The 13,385-nt window shown below is 37.2% G+C and overlaps 1 protein-coding gene across 5 annotated transcripts in view; it reads left to right on the forward strand.

Moving 5' to 3' along the window:
• fibcd1b (fibrinogen C domain containing 1b) overlaps window positions 1-13,385 on the forward strand; it is a 231,184-nt gene that overhangs the window by 95,071 nt on the left and 122,728 nt on the right. For all 5 annotated transcript variants that reach the window (XM_088615308.1, XM_088615307.1, XM_088615311.1 and 2 more), the window contains one exon: window positions 5,213-5,324. The gene's annotated coding sequence lies outside the window, so the exon portion shown is untranslated. The remainder of the gene's footprint in view (window positions 1-5,212; window positions 5,325-13,385) is intronic.

Consider the following 13,385-nt stretch of genomic DNA (forward strand, 5'->3'; position numbering starts at 1 on the left):
AGCGGATCCCCATTACCTGTAAAGTGCTTTCAGTGGATTGTCCAGAAAAGCACTATATAAGGAATGATTATTAATTATTATTTTCCTGCTAGAAATGTATTTACAGTACATAAATGTTTGTATTTTCTCAAACCCTAGGTGGTTCGGCACTGTGCTTATGGTGTACACAGCAGATCCCTGATACACCCCTGATCCCTGAGCTGTGAACTGATAGCAGCAGTTCACAGTTGCAAAAAGAATTAGGAAGCTGTAATTATTCTGATGCTTTCATCAGATTTCCTCTTATTTCAGTAAGAAACATGTCAGAAGTAAGTTAATTTACCAATAGTAAAAAAAGAATCCACTGTCCATTATTTTCTTCCCAGTCCATTTTGCATAAATATTGGATATCGCTGTACTATTCCACTGAAATAACTGGCATCCTATTTGTTTTATTTATAATTACAAGTAGATATATTTAAATATAAACTACTGTTTGTAGATTATCTGGCGTTTATGTCCTCTCATGTGTGCTGTGGTGCAAACCTGTTTCTTCTCTCTCTGTGTGCTTGTGAGTTGTCATGACTGGGGTTTTTGAAGACCCCCTAACTAGGGCTCAGGACCCTCTTGTGTGGCGTGGGAAGTGTCCCTCCGATGACTTGGGCGTAGGAAGAGTTAACTGCTCGGTGCTCACAGATCCATGGCTGTACAGTAGGTGACTAGGTTTCACAGTGAATTGTGTATTTGAAGAAGAAGGCTGGAAGGGAACAGGTAAAGGTTTATTCCACACTGAAAGGAATAGAAAAGAGACCCAATATTTTGGTAATTTTCTGACATCGGAAGAAGACTCCAGAGCCGAAACGGATTTGTGCCCAGTTCTAGTGCCCTCTCTCAGTCTGAGGCCCAGGTAGAAGAGTCTTACAATCCCACTGTGTGGGAACAGGGACGACGGATGCGCCACCCTTCTGGAGACACTGGCTATATTTCTATGGAAAGTCAGCATACTGTTGTTGGGTGATGGGTTTTTCACTCTGTGACACTAGCTTTTGGTTTTCTTTAAAATGTCCTCATCATTCAGTTTTTTATTTGCAGGAATCAGTGGTGTTGCTTTTCTGAGAATGTCTTCTGTTTTTGAATGCTTGTAGTAATTACTTTACCCATTTGACATAAAACAGTATATATACTGTATATAGTGGTCTAGACTCCAATGTGTGCACCCCTTTCAGAAGACAGAAAGATGGGACTTGAACTCATTGACATTTCAACGGACTCTAATTTGTTTTGACTTTATTGGACAGTTAAACCTTTTACGCATACCTTTTATATTCACCTCACCTTTGCCTGCTATATTAATCTTTTTTTTTCCAGCTACCCTTTGATTTTTAAGTCTGGCATTTATAAAAAAAAAAGTCTTTGTCTGTCTTCATCCAAAAGACGAAAAAACATTACCATTACCATTCAGCAAAACACAATACCTGCTAACCTTTCTAACTTCTTTCTTTGTCTGTTATAAATAATAACATCTTTTGTAACCACTGAAAGCTCAGAGTTGCAACAGCCCATAAAGCGCTCACAGAATGCCCATACTGTTGTATCTTTAAAATGGATCACAAGTTATTGATTATTCTCAGTGTATTAGTGAGAGAGCTCCTACTGAAAGCTTTAATATTAAGCTTGTACAGTATGTTCTCCATCAATCCCAGGTCCTCTTTTAATTTAAGATAAGCTTGTTGTGGATGGTATGGCCCTTGCCATCTGTGGAGCAATGACAGTTATTGCTAGTGTGTGTCTCTTGAAACCTCTGGAGTGCAGACATAAGCTTTAAACTTGTGAGAGGTACCTTTCGGAGCATCATGTGACCACTTTGGTGAAGAAGGAAAAAAGGTTTTTTATGATTCAGAAAAAAAACACATTTTAACTTATGAACTATTAATGTGCATAGCTACGGTCAGGTAAAACAGTAGAAATATCTATGGAATTTTCTAAAATAGGCCATTAAAATCAGTGAAAAGCATTAAGTGCAAGGAGACATTTCTCTGAATGCTTGGTCCTTACATTTGTAGAGTTTAAATGCACTGCTTTTTCAGGGCTGTTTCATTTTTCATTGCGCTGTATATAGTATGTTCACATCACAGTCACTTTTCTAAAGCACTTTGTATCTTAGTAAATTTATTAAGTTGTACTTTACAGCGAGATGTTTGTGGTGATAACATAAATAAAGCACTGCTACTTCTTTTAAGAGCCCTGCATTTTTCTTCTTTGAAGGGAGTCAAAACAAAAACATTTTTTTTTTGGCCGAATTTGCAATTTAGTGATTGTAATTAGACTTGTTGAACTATAGTTCTACAATGGAAGGATTATTAACTAAATATGAGTAGAGCTGCCTCAATCAAAACATGCACTCCGTTTTGATGTAACATTGCAAGAAGCATCAATGGCAGTATTGTGAATCTGCCATGGCAGACTCTTGAACAAGTTTTATTGTAAGTTCTGATTCAGAATTGAAAGATAATAAACAGGAGGTTTCAAATGTGTCAGACTTAGGAAAGGCACTCATCTAGAAGACAGGTTGAGCTCTAGGATCCGAACTCCAGGGTAATATCACTAGCTGGGTACTGTATGACCAGGATTCTACCAGCTTTGGGATTAGTAGGCTAGGAGTCTCTTGGATGTTGTCAAAACAGCACCTCCTGTAGCTTCCTGAGTTTCAGCAAGCTTGCAGCGGCAGGAAGATATGTGCTGTACCTCTCCTCCAGGCAATACGAGCTCTCCTGTCAGGCACGGTGGAGATACAGCATCTCAAAAGAAAGAAAAGCAGAACAGGGGAGCTTATCCACCCTTCCTCTTTCTCCACATGCTGTACACAAGTTATTGCTGTGAGCAGAGACATAAAGAAGCAATTAGTGTTTCCAAAATTGGGTTGGTGTAAGATTAAAAATATAAGTAAATTAAAAAAACATACCGAATTTTCCTATCCTTGTCTGGGAATCAAAATATTTCTCAGCAATGTGTCAGGATGTCTTTTGAAGTTTGTTGTTATTCTATTAGATGTTGCTTCACATAGTTGTCTTCAACAAATCAAACAAAAGCTGCCAGCTGTGTATGGCCAGCAGTATGAGAACACTTCATGCATGAAATGAGTTTGTGTTCTTTGTTTGCCTCTATGCAATAAAATCTTTTTATATCTGAAGGTGGCTTTACAGTATATAAGAAACTAAACAGTAAGTCAGTGATCTCAGTTTGGTGTTTTATTAATTTATTAGGTCAACACTTTTTTCAAAACAACTTAACATGTATTTTTTTTACTTTGCTCAACGGTACAACAGCAGTGTTCCCAGCCAGGATTTGAGTCAATGACCCTGACCACAAGAATTCACCTCAAATCCGTTATCTGAATTTTATTTACTTTGCGTGTGGTCTTGGTGTGTTTTAACATTTTCTACAGATATGGTTACAGTAATCTGATTTTTGCATTAAACTCAACTTGATAAGATGTATTCATGAGTAGCTTGTGCAGTTTTCTGATTTGAAGAATTGGTCTCTCCTTTAAAGGAAGTAGTGTGGAGGAGTGGTTAGATCTCTGTTTTGGGTCAGATCCAGTTCAGATTGCGTAGTTAAAAGAACCTGTAGTTTAAATGGACACAAATCAGATGTTGTGTGTGTATATATATATATGACACTTGTGGAAATAGCCAGCAGCTGTATCACCCTGCAGCTCACAGCTGACAGCCCACTGGAGCTCAGCATGTGTGAGACTGGTCTGTACCTGGAGGGGAGACTCCTGGGAAAGCTAAGGCTGGAAGAGGTGTTAGTGGGGCCAGTAGGGGGCGCTCATCCTGCGGTTTGTGTGGGTCCAAATGCCCCAGTATAGCGATGGGGACACTATACTGTAAAAAGGCGCTGTAGTTCAGAGGAGATATAAAATCAAGGTCCTGACTCTGTGGTCATTAAAAATCAGGGCGTTTCTCGAAAAGAGTAGGGGTGTAACCCCGGTGTCCTGGGGCCAAAAGGCCAAATTTCCCCCTGGCCTTTACCAATCGTGGCCTCCTAATAACCTCATCTCTGAACTGACTTCATCACTCTGCTCTCCTCTGCACTGAGAGCTGGTGAGTAGGGAGTGTACTGGTGCATCATCCAGGTGGGGCTACACACTGGTGGTGGTGGTGGGGATCCTCATTACCTGTACAGTGCTTTGAGTGGAGTGTCCAGAAAAGTACTATATAAGTGTAAGGAATTATTATTAAATTATTTTGACAAAAGCATTAGCCAAAAAAAGTTAAATGGCATTGAATGGGTCAGTACCACATCAGATTTGATTTGTTCTTTCTGTGCACTGATGAATGTACTGTATATTGCCATTTCTTCCTTACAGCAGAAGCATGATGCATATTCAGGCCTGTATGGGACTGATTGTTTAATGCTGCACTGTTTTGAAGAAATGCGCTTTTTTGGTTGAGCGCAAGTAGACGTTTTGAACTGTGGAACATCACTGCCGATGTCATCCCATATAGAACAGTTCGTAGTGCCGATGTGTTTTCTATTAATCATTCAGCTGTCCAAAGACATTGAAAAATGTGCAACCAGTATCTGCAGTGCAGCTGTAGTAACTACGTTCTGCAATATTTGTACAGTGTAATTTAGCTGGCTACAGTATTACATTATAAACTACTGTGATCTCTGAAATATTTTTCTTGCAACTGGCCAAGAGGAATGAGTGGAAAACCTACAGTACAGCACAAAAAAAGCCTGGATGGATGTGGTATACATGAAAAGAGTTTGGATTTAAAATCTCTTCAAATAAGCTTAAAGTTACATTATCCCTTTCTAGGCTTGTCATCAAAACATGTTTGGAAGTGTCCATTAGTATAATAGAGCTTTTCGCAGCTGGTGAGCAAGCCATAACTGTATAATGTCAGTGAAGCACTTGCAAACAATGAGTCCCAAGTGTCTTCACTGTGTTCAGCAGGACATAATGTAACTCTGTCACTCGGTGGTTCTTCATATCTGGTTGAAGACAATGTGGCATTTTCTTTAATGTCCATAAAAATCAGACAAAAAGCCACATACTCTGGGATTATAAGGATCTGTGTTAAAAAATGTGGAGTGAAGATAAATAAAATTTAGATTTCAGTGTTTAAAACGTTTTCTTCACCTCCCATCACTTATCGAAAATTTTGTTTAACATGAGGTCTTGTGCATTTCGCCTGTGACTCTGTGTCTTGGTTTGTTTCAGAAGGCTGTGAAAGGGGAAGAGGAGAAAAACTGAGCGTGTTTCTGATTCTGCCCTTGCCAACATCAAGAAAAAAAAGCAAGGGAAACATTTTTTTCTTTGTTCTTCATCTAAGGTAGGTTTCCCAAGTTTCTTTTTGTATTTAGCGGGATCACGGTTTTACAGTACCTAGACAGATGCCAGGATGTTTTCCTTGAAAACCAGTGTTCTTTCTGTGCACTGATGGGTGTATGCTGCCATTTCTTCTTACCTCAGAAGTACTGTGCATTTTGAGGCGTGTGCACCACAGTGTAGTGGAAACAGGAGTGCAGATTTTCAAAGCCTTTGTTGTGGAGCTATTGGTTCCAGTGATTTCTGTGGGACTGGCTGTTTGATGCTGCACTTGACTTTCATTTTTCATGGCTTACAGTTGCTCTGAACTGATGCCAAACACAGCAGATTATTCAGGGACATACTGTAGTACATGGCATCTCAGAGGGACACTAAAGATTCCATTTGCAGAGGAGGTTCTCCATTTAGCTAGCAGTTTTGTACAAGCATGCTTGGTTTACCTTAGTCCTCAGATTGGTTTTCTTACCTGAAAAATGTGTAGTTTTATTTTAAGGTTAAGGCACAAAGCTTACACTGTCTTTGGTTTTTGACTTCATTTAATCTGAGTTTATTGAGAATCTACCAGTTGCTCTTCTACAGAAGTGTTTACTTCCTCCAGAAATGGCTTTGCTGGTTAATGTTGAAGTGTTGATAAAGCAATTGTGTTCCAGTATGTGACTGTATCTCAGTATTACTATATTGCTTGTTAAATTTACAGTATAACACCAGGATGGCAAATCCAAAAGTGATATGTGACTTAAAGGACAAGTCACAAACACCAGAAGGTTACTCTTAATACATAAAAAAACGTACATTTGATGACAAAAAAACGAAGAAACTTTATTTTTCTTTTATGTTAGTCATGACTCACTATTACCAGGAGCACAGTAATCCAAATTATCACCCACACCCCCACCTACACAGATAACAGTACTGAAATGCAGTAACTACAGTACATTTATACAACTGTGCAGGGATCACTTAGATATTACACCTTATGTAAATGACCAGTGTTTGCATGTTCTTAGGGAGAAAAAACATGTTTCATTACCTGAGTTTTAGAGAAGAGGTTGGTTGTTTTTGATGAATGACTCCTTTTTCTGTTTTGTGTTAATATTTTCCACTGGCACATAAACATATTAGCTGCAGTTTATAGAGCAGTCAAGATAATTAGCATTAAAGGACCTGTAAAACAGAGGATGAAGGACTGGAGTCTGGACAAAGACGGCTGAGCCTTGTTTTTATACTCAATATTAAATGATTTCCAGAGCTGTTAACATGGTGTAATTTAAACTGAATTTATATGAGATGAAGGAGTCAAGACAGCACTTAAGAAACACTGTAAATGAGTATTACAACCTGCTGCTCAATCTATTTACAAAGAACACCTTGGCAATTATGTTTCTAATTTTCAGGTGGTTTCACCTTTATCAATGGAAGCAGCGAAAAGCCTAATATATTTACTGATAGTCTCATTATTTCTTTTTCTTTTTCGTTGAAGGTTTATGTTTCTAAGTATTGACAATACAAAAAAGGTTATTTGGAAAGGATTTATATACTTTTCCAGAATACAGACACCAATTCAGTCTAAGCTGGTCTCTTCCAAACTGTCAGAGGCCCACTGTGCCAGCCCCCAGAGTGGGGAAAAGCTTTGGATTTGGATGTTTAACTGCTGGTTAAGAAGGATGGCAATTTACATTTTTAATCTGAGAAAGGTGCAGTTCACTTTATCAAGGGAAATACATCATTACATTTACATTGGACAATTTTTATACCTTCATGTGACATTAATAGAAGATAATTCAAATAGGGAGCTGCGTCAGCATGTGTAGGCTGCAAAGGAACATGTAAAGGTTTATTCCATGCTGAAAAGAAAAAAAAGAAACACAACATTTTCTCTTTTCAGCATGGAATAAACCTTTAATGTTCCATTAATAGAAGATATTTTATTTGCCTTAAAATACTACATTTAAAATTTTGTTTTTTGTTGTTCTAAAACATTAAGCTGTTTTGATTAATTATATTTCTTTTCTAATATAAGATGCATTCTTATATTTAATGTATATTTTTCTTTTTATCATATAAGGGGATCTTTTAAATCTATGGTACGCCAATGTAATTATTGTAATTATTATTCATAGTAGATAGAAGATGCCCTTTTCTCTGCGTATACTGTATGTCTGCATTCAACTTTTGCATTTTCAAAAGGGCAAAGTCAACTTGTCACACTTCTTATATTCTATAACGCTTTTGAAGGTTATTAATAATGAAAGAAGCATTTTCTAAGAGAGGTCAGTCTGTGAATGCAAGGAATTTCATCTTTTTAGAACTTTAAATACTACATTTAATTGTTCTTTATATGGCTATAGTTTCTTTTGTATATGAGCAGTTTTTCTGTACCAAATAATTGTTGATATTTAAACAGTCTAATGGATGGTTTTTCAAAAATGTTTTTAAAGAACTTCAAAATATTGAATTCTTGGCATGTTGGTTATTTAAAAAAGTAATTGAAATGAATTACATCATACTTGTTCTCGAAAATGATCAGATGAAACATACTGTCTTTTCTGAAGGCCTTCCCATTATCTTCTCTACTTGACCTCTGACTCATAAAGTCCTAATTTAAAGCCAAAAGCAGATTAAAATGTATTGCATACTAATGCTTCCAATTTCTCTAAGAACCCAGGGCATATACAGCAGATATTCACAATTGACGCCAAAGGCTAAATTAAATTGGAATTTCAAACACAAAAAATACCACTATGATCTTGTAGTTTCTTAGATTAGCACAATTTTGGAAGCAATGACATACAGTTTGGAATACGTACAGCCATTTATATACTGTTTGTTTTGTGTTGTCTTGTACAGTACATTTATACCAACATTGTGATACTGTATAAGTTTCTGATTAAATGAGTTTCAGTACTGCAAATAAGTGGTGCCTGAATACCTCAGAAAGTATGTACAGTAAATGTGCTGGCATAGGGCAAATCCTCCTCCTTAGACGAAGAGTGATTGTTCCAACATCCCACAGTGGAATACTGTAGATTGGAGGTTTTTTGGGGATTTTACCACCCCTGTGTCAAAAGACTCATCTGGAAATGGCAGTGTTCCACAGGCGTTGTGTGGGATGAATCTGACTGTGCAGGAGTGGCATTGACAGCTCACAGCACAGCTGTGGCCCACAGCTGGCTGGCTGCCTGGGGTACAAGGTATTCTCAGTGACAGTTTGTGTATAGTCTCTCGCAGGTCTACAGTACCTGGGGTTCAAGGCTTAAGTATAGTTGTCAAGTCCAAGTTGAGGCATTAACCAAATTCCAAAATGTGAATTTGACCAAAGGAAAAAGACATTTTTTTAAGGTGTGCAGCACATAGAGAATAGTAATGCTCTTACCTGACCATTCAATTATGAAGTTATTTTTTATGTATCATTTGTTTTTCTGATGCACATGGAGGAAAAAGCATGTTCCTTTACTTGAACTGGAAGAAATAAGAACAAGTGAACAAATCAGATGCAACCACTCTGCACGCTTATGTCTTGCCATGGCTTTCCTATCTCATGCTGACAGCTCTCCTAACATCTTGTTCCCCCTTTGATACTCAGTTCTCCTCACAGTCATCTCTCCTGGACACACTCCCACCATCTCTGCTCTCAAATTCTGGTCTTCTTTTCCTCCCTTTTTCCTCCATGGCCTTCTCTATGTCTGTATCTTTTCACCCTGCCAGCCTCTCCTCCTCTTCCTCGATCTGAGCTCCTCAAAGCACGGTTCCTGCCCTGCACTGTCCTCTCCCTCTGCTGCTTTCTTCCCAGCTACTCCACACGCATGCAGGTTCGAGCCCTGCTGCTGTGCCACCTAGGTTATTGTAGCCCCCAGGCTTCCTGCTGAAACTAGCCATCCAGTCCAGCTCATCTGCTGCTCTCCCAGCTTGTGCTGACCTCGTTTTTTGTTTTGTTAGCTTGCTACACATTAATGATTGTTCCTGACATTTTATATACAGTGTGAGTTGTCCAAACACAAGTTAATTTCTAATACATAACTGCCTGCTACCCTGGATGGTCTCTGCTAACCAAATAAATACTTAATACTACTAATTATAATGATTGCCATGCTGCCAAAAAGAAGAAATTTGAACCTTTTAACACAGCAATGGTTTTTAATCCTTCCAAAGACAAAACTACTGGGTTTTATCATAAATCTCTATTACCAGCACATACACTTTGACTAAGACTGATTCAAAAATCTCTGCTGTCAATTAGCTAAAATGCTTTATGGGTGACAAAGGTGAGTGTTTTTTTTTTTAGACGTGAATACTTCCTACATTAGCTATGCCTTCTTACTTTCTACACCGAGTGCTTCATTTGATAAGCAATTCTCCATTACTTCATCTAGTAATAGGCTGATAAACTAAGTACTTTTCACTCATATTAGCAATAAAATACTTATATTGTGTATGATGAAGAGCAACACGCATTAGCATATCATTATGTGGAGTGGCAAGGAATTAAATGATAAAATTAATTAGTTACCATGACATGCATACAGTAAAGGATATACCTAACGTCTTACCTATCACTTTGCATTAGAAATGTAGCATCTTAACAAGAATTCATACCATCTAAAAATCCCTTGGGAAATACAGGGCTCAAACGGGAGAAGACCTGCCGAGATCTTGCAATAAGCAAGATCTCTATTACCAATCAGCCTCCAAATGGAATTTATTCTTCCACTCATTATTAGTTTGTTTGATTCATTCTTTAGTAGCCTCTCTGTATCTTTTACAGATAGTCAAAGAAAAAGGCCAAACTGCTTTTTATGTAAAGGATGCGTCTGCAGCATATGAATGCGCAGCTGACTGCAGCCAGGAAACAAATGTCTGCTTAAATTAGAACATCCAAATGGTAGATGGTGGCTGGCAGGGCTTGATAAAAGCATGGATATGGGATTATTTTATTTTTTTCTGATCCAGCATTAAAGCATGACCCTTTTATGTCTGCACCTCTGAGCTTTTGAGGACGAGTGGACAGCCTAGGGGGCCTTTAAGCAAAAGTATATCATAATTCTCAAGGAAAAAAATAGAATTATTGCGGTATTTTGTGGTTGTAACCTCTTAGTGGTGAAGTGCTTCAGTACTCAGAGACCCAGCTTAATTCTCTCAGCAGAAAAGAAGTTTGAGAAGAAGACAAAATTTTGAGTACTGCATTTTACTGTGAGCTTGAATACAGTCTGGTTCAGCAAAGAGGGGAGTGTCTGGTTTTCCAGAGCTATCATCTTGTTTTTCAGTTTATGTTAATTAAAGAATAAAATCTATACAGAAACATAAGTGAAATTAATTTACACTGTATCAAAAACACTGTGACCTTGAATTGAATGAAGCAGTTAGAAAAGGGATAAATGGACATGGCAAAAATACATTGGTATTTTCTAAAGTAATTAATGGGAAACTATCGCATACCATAATATAAGGTCTTTGCCAGTGTTTTTCAAAGTGGTGTTTTCATAAACATCATATACCTAAGCATACTGTACATCTAGTTCCAAAGATTTAAAAATGTGAATTCCAGTGAAGAGGGACATATGGTTTCATTTTCTTCTCATCCTATCCGCCATGTTCATACAGTAGATTCTTTAAAAAGTTTGTAAAGTGAAAAGGTTACAATCAATTGACTGAAAAAACACTTAATTGACATGCTACTCTTGCATTTCCAGATAATTATATTTTGCTGCTACCATAATGCAGATTTGGAATACACATCCTGTTAACAGAGGTCAGAATGAGCATAGAAATTTAATGTGGTCTCAAGTGGTAACTGTGTTAAATTAGAAAGAGACGCTAGGTAGTTATAGGTTTTTGTCAGTTTAATTCCAAAATGTGCAGTGGTGTAACAGATATCTTGTTATGGCAAACCTTTCTCTGCTTTACTTTACTTTAAAATAAAATTTGAAACAAAATTTACTCAAAATCATTGCCATTTAATGCACTAATTTGTTAATTATGTCCAACACCTGTACTATTCTTTGTTTTCTCCATATGGTGAAAAAAGGACGGTCATGTTTGCCAAATATCTTCCAAATGTCTCTTCTGCTGTGAAAGAGACTGATAAGAGAGGTGAAAATCATATATTGAAGATCAGGGAATAAATAACAGCAAAATGTGCTAGTTAGTGAATCAAGCTTCCATTAACCACAAACCATTTGTGAGCATCAGGACAAACATGTTATGTACTGTGGTAAAATAGGTAGCTGACAGACTGACAGGTGAAAGCAGTTAATTATGCATTTAAATATGGTATAAATAGCAAAGTAGGGGGAAACTCATTAAGTGGATAAAAATTCCCCCATTCAAGTAATTGAATCATTTCAAACAGATGAAATATTCCTCGGTTCCAGCTAAAGTAAAAGCTTGATAAAGACTTTATTCTGAGAGCTTTTAGTGCAGATTGTAAGTACCAGTTGAAAAGACAGGAGTGACAGCACCTTATTCATTGTTAATGTTGGTTTAAATTAGTTGTCAAAGCAACTGGTCAACGAGTTCATTACGCAACTCTTTCAAACATTTGCACTGAGTGAAATCTTGCAGGCATGGAGCATGTGTACAACGCTGATCACAGAATGTGCAAGATGTGAAAAAGTAGCAGAGAAATGGTCATTATAATTCTCTGTTGTCTGGTCATTGATTATAGCAGTGAAAGGCCAATAGTGTTTGGGTTGTTGATAAACCTATCTTTTTTATATTCTAGCAGCTTCCTGTGTGATGAACATCCTTCTTAATTTATGGAAATTGAAAAAAATCAGAAGTACTTTTTTTGTACTGTACAGGAAAAAAATATAGTACAACATATCTTCACATATTCTGAGTTTTGGTCATCGTGCGGAGAGACTGGCCTTTCTTAAGTCTTGTGAACTCCCATAAGACTAACATACAGTAAATAATAATGCTTGACTTCTGGGAAAAGGAAACTGGTATAGCATCATAGCTGGCTTCTTATTAAGAATGATTCATTCTTAAGAATTTTCCCACCACCTTTTTTAATTCTGTGGTGAATTCTGACCGATGTGTGTGGCCATAACTTCCAGAAGCTACCATTTACTAGGACCATCTTGTGTAGCATGAAAATGTTTTGTAAAAAATAATTCAAGATCATCTTAAGTGTCAATGTTCAGTAGATTAATAATCACCAAACTCCATGATCTGTGTTGATTCTTCAAAAGTGATTGGTTTTAAAAAGGTTTTTGTAGAAGTATTTCTGTACTAGTTTTGTACAAATTTGGCAATTCTTAGTGATAAACATTTAAAAGATGTAGTGATGCACTTTTTTTCCTGTTTCCAAAATTATAAACTCCCATGTACTTTCCTAAATCGGTCTAGAGTAAAACACAAACACAAGTACGTTTGGGAATAATTCTGACAGCTGAGCACATTAAGCACAAGATTCCATAACAGTTTGCATTTCCTCCTTTGTGATGCTGCCTGTTTCCTCTTGGCTTGGAAGGAGCACTGACCTCAATTTTACAGCCTTGCAGAAGTGGTGACTAAGAAACAGCAGGTGTGTTCTTAACTTCCTCTTGGATCACATATCAAATTCATTTATTGCCACTTAGGGATGATCACAGATCGGGCATTTCTCAGTTCCTGAGCACTACATGCGGCTTTCTTGGCAAAAACGATAGTAACTGAAAAAATTCACATTTAATGCCAACAGTAATTGCATCATACATCGGGTAAGTGGTTCTTGTCAATTTCCACATGAGATTGAACAGACTAAAACAGAAAAAAATGACTGGAAAGAAAACTGGTCAAATTTCTTAGACCAAAGTTTGAATTGCTGAGACATTTTAATTAAAGAATTAAATAAATCCAACTGTTTCTCTGATAACATTTAGTCACAACTTGGCATTGACATAAAAGCCTGGCAAACTCGCTACTTAATAGCTGTTTCATATTAATTGCCATCACCGAAGCATGACCTCGTTTTGCATAATTAAATAAAAATAATTCTTATCAGAATAAAACAGGAGGTTTTTCAAATGCATATACACAAAAAATGCCAGAAAAGGGTTGATGAAGCTTCTTTTAGCTGCTGCAA

This window comes from Lepisosteus platostomus, chromosome 21 (genome assembly GCF_059453375.1).
Source record: "Lepisosteus platostomus isolate fLepPlt1 chromosome 21, fLepPlt1.hap1, whole genome shotgun sequence".
In the NCBI taxonomy this organism is placed as follows: domain Eukaryota; kingdom Metazoa; phylum Chordata; class Actinopteri; order Semionotiformes; family Lepisosteidae; genus Lepisosteus; species Lepisosteus platostomus.